General features: G+C 39.4%; 1 pseudogene across 1 annotated transcript in view; it reads left to right on the top strand.

Moving 5' to 3' along the window:
• LOC105526790 overlaps positions 1–6,811 on the top strand; it is a 37,702-nt pseudogene extending 30,891 nt beyond the window's left edge. Inside the window, exon 3 of the transcript XR_001004146.1 lies at positions 5,912–6,811. The product of XR_001004146.1 is annotated as an snRNA-activating protein complex subunit 5 pseudogene (transcript). The remainder of the gene's footprint in view (positions 1–5,911) is intronic.
• Positions 6,812–14,879: the final 8,068 nt, after the last annotated feature.

The following is a 14,879-nucleotide window of genomic DNA, read 5'->3' as shown; positions in this document are numbered from 1 at the left end:
ATGGTATATTCAGTGAAGGCAATATAAATGCATAGAAACAGAAGAGAAGCAATGATGACAGGAAGCTCCAGTAACCCAGATGAACCAAATTACTAAAATGGACTGTATCCACTTCTTTACCTTACAGGTGTGCATCGTATGGGCGTGCAGGAAGTGTGTGGTGTGTGTGGTGTGGTTGTGTTTGGTGGATATGTATGTGATATGCATGGTGTGACATGTGCATGTGGTGTGTGTGTGTGGTATGTGGTGTGACATGTACCTGTGGTGTGTATGTGTGGTGTGTGTGGTATGGTGGTATGAGTGGCGTGATGTGTATGTGTGGTTTGTGTGTGTAGTGTGGTGTGCACAGTGTGATGTGTATGTGTGGTGTGTATGTGTAGTGTGTCTGGCGTGCATGTGTTTCCTTTGCAGGTTATTTCTTTGTTTTTGTTTTTTGAGACAAGGTCTCTCTCTTTCACTCAGGGTGGAGTACAGTGCTGCAGTCTTGGCTCACTGCAACCTCCACCTCCTGGGTTCAAGCAATTCTCCCACCTCAGCCTCCTAAGTAGCTGGGACTACAGGCACCTGCCACCATGCCTGGTTAATATTTTTTTGTAGTTCTTGGTACAGACAGGGTTTCACCACATTGGCCAGAATGTTCTTGAACTCCTGACCTCAAGTAATCCATCCACCTCTGCCTCCCAAAGTGCTGGGATTGGAAGTGTGAGCCACCGTGCCCGGCCTCTACAGGTTATTTCTGTGCGCTTCTCATCCATATGCATCTGACCTTCACCTAGCCGAGGTTTTAGTTTGTAGAGGCATCTCCCACATTCCTCTTAAACATCTAGTGGAATCAGGAGGCTATTGCTGCATTTCCCCATCAGTTTTGGGGAGCCCCCCACTGCACGGATAAGTAGGTTTTAGAGTATTCATCAGCATGTCTGCCGTTTGCCTAATACCTGCTCAGCACAATGGCCAAGGGTTTAGTTTAAAAAGCTTTCAAAGCCTGGTGTGGTGGCTCACGCCTGTAATCCCAGTGACTCAGAGGCTGAAGCAGGAAGATTTCTTGAGGCCAGGAGTTAGAGGCCAGCCTAGGTACCAAAATGAGACCCCCATCTCCCAAAAATGAAAAGCTTAGGTAGGGCAGGTGTGTGCCAGTAGTCCTGGCTCCCCAGCTACTTGGGAGGCTAAGGAGGGAAGATTGCTTGAGCCCAGGTGATGGAGGCTACAGTGAGCCATGACCATGCCACTGTACTCCAGCCTGGGTGACAAAAAAAGCATCCCAATCCCTCTGCAAAAATAAAAAAATAAAAATAAAAAGTATTCAGTATTCTTTCAGAGCAAACAGGATCCACAGTCACAGTTTTGCTGGGAGATAAACGAGCAATTGCAATGCTTTGACTCCCTTGCAAAACCTGGGAACGGGCCAAACATTTCCCTACCTACTGGAAGAACCAGTAGCAGGAAGTTATCTTAAAGGTAGGTGAGCGGCTTTCTTTGCAAGTTGAAGAAAACCTCCTATTATCAATGATGGCAGACAGGTTAAAACGGTTTCCTCTCAAATGCTTGGATAACTTAAACAGAGCTGATGAGGACAGCTTTCAGTATACCCAGTTCACAAAGACTGAGTAATTCCAGCATTCAAATTTCTCAGGTTAGAACTGTGCTCTCAGTTGGTAGACTAAAAGGTACAGGCAATTCTGACTAATCCGTACATTTAACCAGATAAGGATGGATTCTCAGATGGCAAACTCCATGCCTGCTTTATAGAACTCCCATGCCTCTCTGTCTTCTCCCCTGCCTCCCCTGGAGTTAAGCACGACCTGTCCTAAGTTGTACTCTTCCTCATCTTTCCCGTTTTTGTTGTTGTTTTTTGTTTGTTATTTTGTTTTTGTTTTTGTTTTTTTGTTTTTTTTGAGACGGAGTCTCACACTGTTCCCCCTGGCTGGAGTGCGGTGGCATGATCTCGGCTCACTACAACCTCCACCGGTTCAAGCCATTCTCCTGCCTCAGCCTCCTGAGTAGCTGGGATTACAGGCAACCACCACCATGCCCAGCTAACTTTTTTGTATTTTTAGTAGAGACAGGGTTTCACTATGCTGGCCAGGTTGGTCTCGAACCCCTGACCTCGTGATCCACCCGCCTTGGCCTCCCAAAGGGCTGTGATTTCCGATGCGAGCCACTGCGCCTGGCCAGCTTCCCCTTTGTTCACAGTAGACAGCCACTGCCCCAATCTTATAACGGGACTGCGCACCCATTCCTCTTTCGAGTGCAGCCTCAGAAATTTTCTTTGTAGGGTTTTCACTTTCTTGTCAGGGACTTGATCAGGCCAAAAATACATGCCGACAGCATTCGAGAAAATCCCCTGGGTCACAGCCACCTCTGCACCCATTTTCTTAGGACAGATGGTATTTTGTGACAGCTGCCAGATTTACCAAGACCTAAGTTCAGGAAAAGATTCAAGTAAAGGCAGAAAGCTTACTAGGGAGAGGGATAATGTCACAGGCTTTAGTTCTCTTTTAATTTCACTGCAGAGTGCTTTGATTTGCTAGCTATTTGTCCCTCCCATGTCCCGTCTATTTCTATACATATGCTCTTGAGGAAAGGTCTTTGAAAAAATTCCATCAATGGATTTTTTACTGGGGGTAATTTTCTTCATCATGTTTACTGTACATTTCCACTTTAGCTACTTGATTTGCTGTTCTTCAGATCAATCCTAGCAGTTTTTTACTTCTGGGAATGAATGATCACTTCATCTTAATTTTGGCTTTTTTTTTGTTTCAAATGAAAAGTATTCTGAAATATCCTCCAACTATCACAATCATTTCTCATTCTGACCATTTATTCTTCTGGGAGAATCTCTAATCATAACCCTCTAATCTCAAATCATAACCATGTGACATTGCCTCCTTAAAGCCACATAGGATTAGACCTGGATGGACAACTGTTCTGAAGCGCTTCTAGACATATTGTGGTCACTGAAATCCTTTTATGAAAGTATGGGTGGAATCAATTCAATAGAAACTGAGATATAATGAGTACCAGCAGTTGATAGTGAAGGCTGGACCTGCCATGCCATTTAGACTTGAAAACTGGGAACACTATTTGGATTCATATGTCAGCAAAGCAGGTAGGGAGAAGAAACTGGTGGGTGTGAGATAAAAGAAAGTAGAGGTGCAGGAGGTGGTCCAGGCCCTGAGATAACGAATGAGCGAAGGCACTTAGTTCTTGATGTTTTCATTCTAGTCCAGATGAGGCTGCATATGTATAATTTCATTCTCATCCATGAGATTGCCCTTGAGAGCCTTAAAATAGGTCTTCCTCTCCTGTGACTTTGTCTTTGTACAACTGCAATTCTCAAGAACACATACTTCATGTTTAAGACCACTGGTTTCATTCTAGTATCAGTTCTTTCCTTTATCATGGGTAACAGAACTCTGATTTTTAACCAGCTCACTAGACTTGGTGTATAGATTGATTCTCCTATTTTTCCCTTGTAGCTAGGAGGGATCAGGGGACTGAATTGGTAAAACAAGGATTTTTTTTTTCCAAAATATATAATCATAGTACAAACAGTAAACTCAGAAAATGAATGTTGCTACAATTCTATTATCTAATCCATAGATCTTATCTGGATTTTGCCAGTTATCCCAGTAATATACTTTAGGACCAGAGAAAATCCTGAAAGAGGTATTAAGTCATCTGTCTTTTTAGTCTCCTTAAGTCTGAAACAGTTGTTTCTCAGTCTTTGCTTGATTTTTATAACTTGATGGTTTTGGAGGATCGGCTAGATATTTTGTAGAATGTCCTCCCATTTGGGTTTGTTTGATGTTTCCTCACAGTGAGAATCAGGTTGGGGCAGCAATAGCATAAAAGAGGTGTTGCATTCTCCCTAGTTCATTATATTTGGAGGCAGAGGATTTGATTTGTCCCATTACTGGACTTTGACCACTTGGTGAAGGAGGTGTCTGCCAGGTTTCTTCACTATATAGTTACTATTTTTCTACTTTTATTGTTGTAGAGCTACTATTATTAGGGGATTGTCTGCATAGCTGTCCTTTGTTGGATGACCAACAGATAATAAGGACAGGATCATGCAAAGATAATTTGCTCTATCTTCCACCATTTTGATGAACTGGCTGAGCGATCATTTCAAGACCTTGACAACGTTATTAAATAGTCCTTTTCTAACTCTGTGTTGACAGTAATAAAACAAGCAAAGGGCCAAAAGACCTTTGCTAAGAAGCTCTTTCTTTATACAAAATCAGCTCGAAGCTAATGGTATATTCAGTGAAGGCAATAGAAATGCATAGAAACAGAAGAGAAGCAATGATGAGAGGAAGCTCCAGTAACCCAGAAGAACCAAATTACGAATATGGACTGTATCCACTTCTTTACCTTACGCTGTCTTTTAACCATCAACGAGGTTCTTGATGGGGGTTTTCCTGAATTACAAGTGGTTGTGGAAATACCTGAGGACTAATATCATGCAGAGTAATGCATTATTATACTTTAAACTCTGTCTCTTTCAGGTTGAACCATTTAAGGCCATGAGGTGTGAGGTCTTTTGAGGGTGAAAGAACTCATATTAATACAGCTCCTGACTCCTAAAAAAAAAAAAAAATTAACTCTTGTGATTAAAATGGGCAGAGTCCATGCAAGAAGCAGTGCCCAGAAAGTAATTTTGTTTTTAAAGTCTTTATCTCAGTCGGAATTGAGAAGCAAATGAGAATTATCACCCTATTTCTAATTCAGCAGAAGTAACTCTTGTGGTAAAGCTTGAGATAAAATGATGAAATCCACGCAGAGATCTGTTTAACAGACTTCGTCTAGCATTAAGGTGCATAGCCTTTCACAGTCTGCAGAATTTTTTGCCTATTCGATAGTTTGAAGTTGATGAAAGATTAAAAGTTCAGTGAAAATGACCAATTCGCAAATTTCATAAACCTAATGGAAGCAAGTGCAAAGAATGCCTCAGAAACAATAGGGTGATACAATCCACGTGTCACAATACGTGGACAAGAACTGTGATTGCAAAGTCCACTTTGTGTTAGAATAAGGTGGATTTGGAGCCATTTGGAGGACATATCTCAAAATGATGAGATACATCCTCAAATGGTGAGATTGTGGTGGATGTATCCACTACAATAACACATTTATTTCCCTGGAATGATCTTGCAAGATCAATATGGAATCTTAAACAATATCTTTCAAAAGGTATAGTGAGTTAGCCAATGTGTACTTCATTTTTTTTTTTTACAATCTTTTCAACATCAGAGCCATTTTAAAAAATTATTACCTTCATTTCTTACAATCAATTACTGGAACCAAAATGTGCTGAACAGGAAATGGGCAAGGATAACTATAATAATTTTAAAAGACAAGAACAATGAGAGAGAACTGCTCTGATATAGACAGATAGATATATCTATATATATATATTCATTCTACAGTAATTGAACATAGATGGTGGCATGGGAATATGCCAATAGATCAATGGAAAAGAATATTGGACAGAGCCACAGACATGTATCTGTATGGAAATTTGGTGTATGAGAAAATTGGCATTTCAAATCAGCAGAGAAAAAAGAAATATTCAACAAACTATGTTGGGACACTTGGCAATATATCTGAGGGAAAATATTAAATTTTATCTTTATTTTATTGTAACATAAATTTCAGATGCAAAATCGACAAGCTAAACAAAATTTATAAAATATTAGAATAAAACGTAAGGGGAATTTTTGTAATTGAGGAAAGCCTTTTAGAAAAAACAAGGGATTTGCAGATTTTGAGCTCATAAAGTTATTGTTTTCTCTATTAAAAAGACATTAAAAATTAAATGAACAAATCTAATTATATAAAAATATTTGCAGCACTGGGCCGTGTGGCGAGCAGTAGTGTCACCAGGAAACATGCTGAGCTGGGTCAGGAACTGCACAAGGAGGAGGAGACACTGCTCCCGTTGAAGGCAACTCTTGTACGACCTGGTGAATCACATCAAGGTTGAAACATTGGCCGTCCAATCAATGATTAGTTCTAGGAGAGGGGATGAGGTGATGTCTTCTCCAACACCTCCAACTGTGCCTGAACAGTCACTTGTCGTGTCGGTGCATATAGACAATGAAGCATCAGTCAACCAAACTACACTGGAGTGGAGCACAAAGAGTCCTGTGACGGAAGAAGAAGAGGAAGAGAAAGAAGAATCAGATTCCTAAAGGAGGGAAAAAGCCAGGGTTCCTTACACAAATTAAATTTCTAAGTCTCAGGCTCTTTCTCTCCAAGGAAATCATCTTGCCATGAGCCCTAGGGCCTGCTTGAATGGTGAGCAAGAACTACAGGAGGATGTGTAGTTGCACAATTGCACCATCAATAACTCAATCTTCAGAACGTTATGACATACAGAAAATCAAAGATGCTGTGTCTTAGCATTGAGCAATATGGGTGGTGCTATGCCTGTAGTCTGGTCAAATTCAGTAACTGTTCAAAACAAAATCTCTCCTGGGATACTATTGAGAAAATCTGGCATTTGCAAAAAGGGTAGAGTTTAAATATGAGCCAGTCTTTCCAATCAACAATACCTATTTTAAGAAAACCAACTAACAGCTGTTTGCATGCCATTGAATCCTTGTGAGCAGTTAGGCCATGGTCTAGGACAGAAAGATGACGTGGGGAAGGACTGAGGGCCATCTGAGAACAAAAGCTGTTGCTACTTCTCAGAGGCATTGAGACACACTGCATGCTGTAGACCGCTTTGTGTAGCTGTTATCACATCTTGTTTGAGACGTCACTGGTAGAATGTTCTTAGAAATAAATTATAGGTAAATAGCCATCATGGAGTTTGCTGGTTTCTAATAGCAAAAGAGAAAAGAAGCAGTTCTGGCCTGGCACGGTGGTTCACACCTGTAATCCCAGCACTTTGGAAGGCTGAGGTGGGTGGATCACTTGAGGTCAGGAGCTTGAGACCAACGTGGCCAACATGGTGAAACCTTGTCTCTACTAAAAATACAAAAATTAGCTGGGCATGGAGGCATGTGCCTGCGATCCCAGCTACTCAGGAGGCTGAGGCAGGAGAATCACTTGAACGTGGGAGGTGGATGTTGCAGTGAGCTGAGATTCTGCCAATGCACTCCAGCCTGGGCAACAGAGTGAGACTCCATCTCAAAAAAAAAAAAAAAGAAGCAGTTCCTCCTCTGATGAAAAGATACGATAGGAGAGTCTGAAATTCATTTTCTGGCCCTTAGAGAAGAAGTGTGCCATGCTTGGAAGACTGGATTTTTATATCAGACATGACAGCTACAGAATAAGAGTTGTTGATACTTCGGATATGAAGTAGAGAGTCATTTCTGCATACTGTCCCTTTTCCACTGACTATACAGTGAAATAAATAGTTGCTTAATATTACAAAATTAATTTTCCCTGCCCAAGCCACAGTGAAAGTCAAACAAAATACAAATAACCCTCTCAAGCAGAATTTATGTAATGGTTCTCAGAGAAACATGGATACCCTTTTTTGTTAATCAGCATTTCATTAAAGTTATGTTGAGCTACTCTTAGAGAAAACAGACAAAAACATTGCAGCATATGTAACAGTTAAGGAATTAATAACTGCAATATGTAAAGAGTAACACTAATTAGTAAAAACAAATGACCAATAATGCATGGACAAAGAATAAGAAATTCACAGAAGAAATACAGGTATTAGTCAGAAGCAATGGCTCACTCCTGTAATCCCAGCACTTTGGGAGGCCAAGGCGGGCAGATCACCTGAGGCCAGGAGTTCGAGACTAGCCTGGCCAACATGGTGAAACCCCGTCTCCACAGAAAAATACAAAAATTAGCCGGGTATGCTGGTGGTCGCCTGTAATCCCAGCTACTCAGGAAACTAAGGCAGGAGAATCGCTTGAACCCGGGAGGTGGAGGTTGCAGTGAGCTGAGATTGGGCCACTGCACTCCAGCTTAGGTGGGAAGAGTGAAACTCCATCTCAAAAACAAAAGAAAAAAAGAAAAAACAAATGCAGTTATCTAATTAAACACATTAACATTTGCTTAGCTTCACTAGTGCTAAGGGAAGTTAAAGCAATGAGATATGATTTTTACAAAAATGGATATGATTTAAAATCAATTTTGTCTGATAGTATGTTCTGATGAAACTGTGGGGATACCAGTATTCTCATACACGCTTGTTGGTGCGTAAACCAATGTGACTATCTTCATAGGCATTTTGGCAATATCTATTAAAGTGAGAAATATGCATTCTCTATGTCCCTGCACTTTCTCTTTTCTGTATCTATCTCAGAAAATAAAATAGCCTTATGAGGTAAATTTAAGGACATGGTGGAGTAGCTGGCACATAGTTAGAGGCAGAAGCAAACCTCTGCTTTGGGCCTTAGTGTCCAAGCCTGGAAATAAAAGAGGTTTGATTATGTGATCTGTAAAATTTTCTTTAGTTCTGAATATTGTGCATCTTTTACATAAACTTCAGTAATAAGTGGATGAAAACATTTTAAGTAATCTTTGACTATTGACAAATTCAGTGGTTTTATTTTTATCATTTTCTAGAGTAGTGATTCCTAGAGGTTAAATTCCTTTCTGTGGAGATTCTGCATTCTTCCTTGCATTGATGAATAGAAACTTCTCTAGACAGAAGCAAAACAATTTCCAGCAAAATTAACTGTTGGTCAATCACAATTATTGAAGACTATTTACTAACCAAAAAAAGCACTGATAAACTGACTTGTGAGCAGCTGTTGTCCAATGGGATATTATTGCTTATTGAAACCCTGCAACAGGAGAAAACGGGGTCCTAACATCTAGTTATATGTATCTATTTTTGAGACCAACTATAAGAATTGATATGTCTTGAGCATCTTGCTTTGGGTTCTTAAAATATGTTATCCCCGACCTTTAAGTACTATGAATAATAAAAACTTCAGAGCCCTATCTCAAGATGATCCCTCTCTTGCAAAATAACTTTATCCTGAAATCTCCCAGCAGAGCACCAGTGGAACTGTCTGGAACTCAAGCTGGAGTTAGCCATGTCTGAGTTGTTCTGCAGCCAAACCAGAATGTAGATTTCTTTTTTTGTCTGCTGGATCTACTCCCTATAGTGCTTCACCCTGTGTTACACAGACCAATTTTGTTAAAAGCTACTCTTTTGTTTTCTATGATTTGTGTAATAATAAATAATGTAGTTTCATTAATCAAGGACTTTTCTTGGAGATCAAATTTGGTTCAGCCAAGAAGTATAAGTCATTTAAGTACAGTGTCGTATGAAATCTCCTAAATGATGATCTGGTTTATAGAGTTTAAATATCTACTGATAAAATTGTAGACACATATGCTTTCATAATCTAACAAATTGTTTAACTCCCTTATTTTTGGAAAGCAGAAGAGCTATGAGAGAATTTTATTGTTATTATTTTTATTATTTGAAGGAGAAGTCTCTATAAACTAAAGATCTCTGTAAACATCTACTCGAGTCTCTCTATTTGATTTGCTTTATGGTGGAATGATATTTTTTCAGGTAATAAGTTCAGAAGAAGTGGCTGATTAATATCAGATTTTTCATGTGTTTCGAAGAAACCATTTAAAATGAGGGGTTTAGGAATTTCACTTCTTGTAATGGGAATAAGCTTAGTTAAGTGAACTAACTGCTAAAATAAGCAAACATGCAAATCAACACTATTTGGGGGAACAGAACAAAATTCATGGTGTCTACAAAATATCATTCGTGATGTCCAGGATGCAATGCAGGATCAACACACATACAAAGAAACAGTCAAACATGACCCATGCTCTAAAGAAAAGAAATTAATGTTGACCAACTCTGTGATGACTTGGATATTAAAGTTACTAGAGAAGCATTTTAAAGCAGTTACTATAACCATGCTCAATAAGATAAAGACTGTTTTAGTCATAATGAAGGAATACATAGGAAATCTCATATAGGAACATAGAGAAAATCTTAATAGGGAAAATAAAGGATCAAAAAGAAATTAATGGAAATTCTAGGGCAAAAATAAATAAATAAAATAGAATTTCAAATAATAAATTCACTAGTGGGCTTAACAGCAGATTAGAGGTAATGTGAGTAAAAGATAATCAGAAACAGATTAATAGAAATTATTCAGTCTGAAGAACAGACGCAAAAAGATTGGGGGAAACGTGAACAGGCTTTAGTGGAACAATATCCACAGTCATAACATATGTTTAATTAAGATCCCAACATGAAAGGAAAGAGAGAATGGGGCAGAAAAAATATTTGAAGAACTAGAGGCTGCAAATTTTCCAAGTTTGGCGCAAAACAAAAAGTGTTTATGTTTCATACTGGAGACCATATTCAGGTGCTTTCTAAGATAACTAAAAACTGGCCAGTCTTTATAAAAAGAAGGGATGTTATTCTGATTGCCTGATGGTATGTTATTTGAATCGCAAAACAACAGGCAAAATATGAGTAGTCTTTCAAAATGCATGATTTGGTGAAATAAAGAATATATAAATCAGATATTAGGAAACAATTAGAAAAACCTAAAGCCAAAAAGAAAGCAAATGAAACCAAAGCCTTTATAATGTCAACAATAGCAGGAAACTAATACTATTGAGCCATAATGATCTGTAAGATACCTCACAATTTACTAGTTTAAATTTCAAATTATCAAAGAACCACATTACAGGGGAATGAAGTCAACTGGGAGAGTTTGATTTGTTAGTGAACTATAGTTGTATTCGGCTGTTCTCATGCTGCTGTGAAGAAACACCCAAGACTAGGTAATTTATAAAGAAAAGAGGTTTAATTGACTCACAGTTCTGCATGGTTAGGGAGGGCTCAGGAAACTTCAAATCATGGCGGAAGACACCTCTTCATGGGGTGACAAGAGAGAGAATGAGAGACAGCAGGGGAAATGCTAGACACTTATAAAACCGTCAGACCTCTGAGATCTCACTCACAATCACAAGAACAGCATGGGGGAACTGCACCCGTGATCCAGTCACCTCCCACCAGGCCCCTCCCACAACACGTGGGGGTTATGGGGATTACCATTCAAGATGAGATTTAGGTGCGGACGCAGCCGAACCATATCAGTAGGTACTAAAGTCAACTCACAATCTGAGAGATGGAAGAGACTGTTCGAAATCAACAAAGTCAGTGAGGACACTGAGGCCAGGGAGGGCTTGAGAACCAAACATGCCAATTCTCCTTCCCATTTATGTAGATCTGGGAGAGTTCGTGAATCTTTCCACGCTTGGGAAACAAGTTTTTAAGAAAATTGTATGAGGAATTTGGGCACCTCGCACAGTATTTTGCCCTAAATGTCCTCAAAGTTAGTGCCTGTCCCTAGTGATTTAACAAAGGCCACATGTTTCTCTGGGGATAGCTCTACTTCACCTGGTCTTGACCCTGTCATTCAGCACTCTTCCTCTCCACATTCCCCAGCCATTAAAGTCGCCTTCATTTCTTAGTTCCTGGGGTCTATGAACATACTCTTCCCAGAGAACTCAAATCAGGTACCACTTCTTTTTCTTTGTAACCCAGAAGTGGATCCCTGAAGAAGCCATTCAATCCAACCTGAGGCTCCATCCTAATTACAATATTTACCTAACTATAATATCTATCACAATGTCTTCCCTAATTATCTGAAAAGGAGGTTGTGAGGGTAACAGGAGGCATAAAGTGGGAGTTATATCAGGTAGGTGAAAAGAGCACCTGAGAACCACTAGTGTTACCCTTACTAGCAGTGTGACCTAGTCAGAGCCCTTCATCTTTCTAAGCCTAGTGTTTTTTATCTAAAAAAAAATATGGGTATGGCTATCTCTCTCACAGAATTCTTATAGAAGACAGATGAAACCACGAATGTAAAAGGGATCCACACATGATCAAGTGTTATATAAATGTGATTTTGTCTTATTTGTTTATGAAATTTCTCAGAAGAGTTAACAGCACAAATCAAGTTGTGATCAATCACCGTTGAATTTCTTTGCAGCGTACTGCTTTCATGAGGGTGCCCTCAGCATCTTTGGTTTATGTAATGATAAATTTTATGTGTGGTGCCAGATGTTCCCTTGTCCCCAAGTTCTGGGAAGCATGTCAGAAAACATCAGAGGTGACCACTGGAAGACATTCTGGGTAACATGGTAAAGTTCTTGGTATCTAAGACTTATGGCAGATGGTTTTAACTATTTGGTGCTTCATGTATAAGTCAATTAACATTTAACCCAATGTACTTACTTACAAAAATATATTTAAGATGTAAGACTTTCCAAATGAACATTAAAAATTCTTAAATGAAAATGACTAAACTCACATCTATAAAAATAATGTGGTTTATAATTCAATTAAGATTTGTTCTTCACTGTCTTCCTTCTCTCTTAAAAAGTACAGTTGAATGGAGAACAAGCTAATTTTCTACTTGTTTGCAAAGTACAGATGAGGGTCTGTCTTATTATTTTTTATAAATGATCTAGTTTCCAAGGTAGAAGCAAATAAAGATTGAAGGCTAAGAATAGACATGTGACATTGTTCCCACCATTACTGAGAAATTAAAGGAGACATCTTTCAGTTTGTGGGACAAAAAAAAAAAAAATCAAATCTCTGGCAGAACTCAAATTATGTCATGACAGAAAGAGCTAAATTCCAAACTGACATTAATTATCTCCCTCAATTTTATTTGGTTTTAAGTTATATGTTCTCTTCATTTATTTAGCCATTTCCAGGTGAATTTCGTATCTGTCACTTTCCTTTACTGGACACACATAACATAAGCCCTCTGAGATTCTAGATCAAGTGGACACATTGCAGGTGAATCACTCTTAGGACTTCCAGCATGGCATGCAAAGTGGGTGCAAAGGAAACAGAAGCAGAAATGGGCCGGACGCGGTGGCTCATGCCTATAATCCTATCACTTTGGGAGGCTGAGGCTGGTGGATTGCCTGAGCCCAGGAGTTCCAGACCCATCTGGGCAACACGGTGAAACCCCGTCTCTACTAAAATATAAAAGAAATTAGCCAGGCATGATGGCATGCGCCTGTAGTCCCAGCTGCTTGGGAGGCTGAGGCAGGAGAATCGCTTGAACACAGGAGGCAGAAGTTGCAGTGAGCCAAGATTGTGCCACTGCACTGCAGCCTGGGTGACAGAGCAAGACTCCGTCTCAAAAAAAAAAAAAAAAAAAAAAAAAAAAAAAAAAAAAAAAACAGAAATGGATAGTTCAAGTACAATGAAATAGAAATGTCAAATTTCTATTTGATTATATAAAAGATCAACTCCAAGTGGCTGGAGCAATAGAAAATGTGTTGGCTCACACAACGCAAAGTTCAGAGTAGGGTTGGCTTCCTTACTTACTTCATCCTGTGGTTCTGGATGTGTTTTTCCTGACAGTCTTTGGACTCGGCTTTTCTCCACACATTAGCTTCACCTCTAGGGTGGTAGAGAGATAGTACTAACACTTCAGATTTCACATTTTGCACCCAGCCGAGTTCAAAGAAAGAAAGCAGAGTTATTTTCAGAAGTTTTTGCAGAAAATTAATAATGAACTTTCCCAGCATCCCTGATGTTGGATTCCCTAACTTAAGTCCCATGCCTATTTATGAGCCACCAACCACCAAAGGAAATTGATTACCTCCAGGCATATGGTTCTCATGAGAAAGATACTAAGGGAGAAAGCAATAGTGTCCCCAGTAGGCGTTATGAAGAAATGACAGCAAAGCCCTCCAGGAATTCCTAAAGGAAAGAATAGCTGCTCATCATTATACTAATGTCAGATCTTGAAAAGCTTTTAGAAATAATCTATTCTAGCTAGACGTGGTGGCTCATGCCTGTAATCCCAGCGCTCGGGGAGGCTGAGGCTGGAGGATAGCCTGAGGTCAGGAGTTCGAGACCAGCCTGGCCAACATAGTGATACCCCATCTCTACTAAAAATACAAAAATAAAAAAAAATAGGTGGGCATGGTGGCAGGCACCTGTAATCCTAGCTACGAGGGATGCTGAGGCAGGGGAAATCGCTTGAACCTGGGAGGCAGAGGTTGCGGTGAGTTGAGATTGCCCCATTACACTCCAGCCTGCACAAGAGCAAAACTCCGTCAAAAAAAAAGAGAGGGAGAGAGAGAGATAATCTATTCCAATTTCTCAATTTATAGAAAAGGAGCTCAAGACAAAAAATAAATTGAGTTTCCCAAGTTGCACATTCGAAGGTGGCACAGCTATGACTCTGACTTAGGTGTTATTTCAAATCCATTGTGCCTTCAACACCAGGCTATTACTTTTTTCATTCTGACTAATAAAAACAAAACCAAGGCATATAATTCTAATTGTTTTTTCATTGCTTTGGGATTCCAGCAGCTGGTGGGTACCATAACTTGTAGAGGGGAAAGGTAAATGCAGTTTATGTGATAGAACTTGTTTATAATATCCTTAACTTTATCTTGAGGATATAGATTACCTTTCAACATCCTGGTCTTCTGTAGTTGTTTTGTTCCTTATCATTAAAATTTTAAAAGGGCAACCAATGTTCCGAAAAAGAACTATAGTACTTGGGGAGCAAAACTGTATTAATTTGTGATGGCTGTTGTTTCATAGCATAACCTTCTGTATCTTATCGAACCGGGTTTTATTGTGAGTGGATTATTTGGCTTTCATTGTGTGGTTGTGCAAAACTTTACAGTTATTAGGAAGAAGTTTCTGTTTTGAAGCTTGTGCTTAATGGGTTATTTAATTGCACAATATTTGCAGTGAATCCCAGGATAACACTTATTTTAGTGACTAACTCTACTTTTAGAAGGGCTTATACTTCATTATTCCAAAAACAGCTGCATACAGTTTAGGGACTTTTTTGGGTCCATGTCCCTGAAACAGTTTTCTGGGATGAAGAGATTCCAGTGGGAAGCCTCAATGGTATTCTGTTTCA

Source organism: Colobus angolensis, unplaced genomic scaffold, assembly GCF_000951035.1.
Source record: "Colobus angolensis palliatus isolate OR3802 unplaced genomic scaffold, Cang.pa_1.0 Scaffold6, whole genome shotgun sequence".
Classification (NCBI taxonomy): domain Eukaryota; kingdom Metazoa; phylum Chordata; class Mammalia; order Primates; family Cercopithecidae; genus Colobus; species Colobus angolensis.
This window is presented reverse-complemented; position numbering and strand designations above follow the sequence as displayed.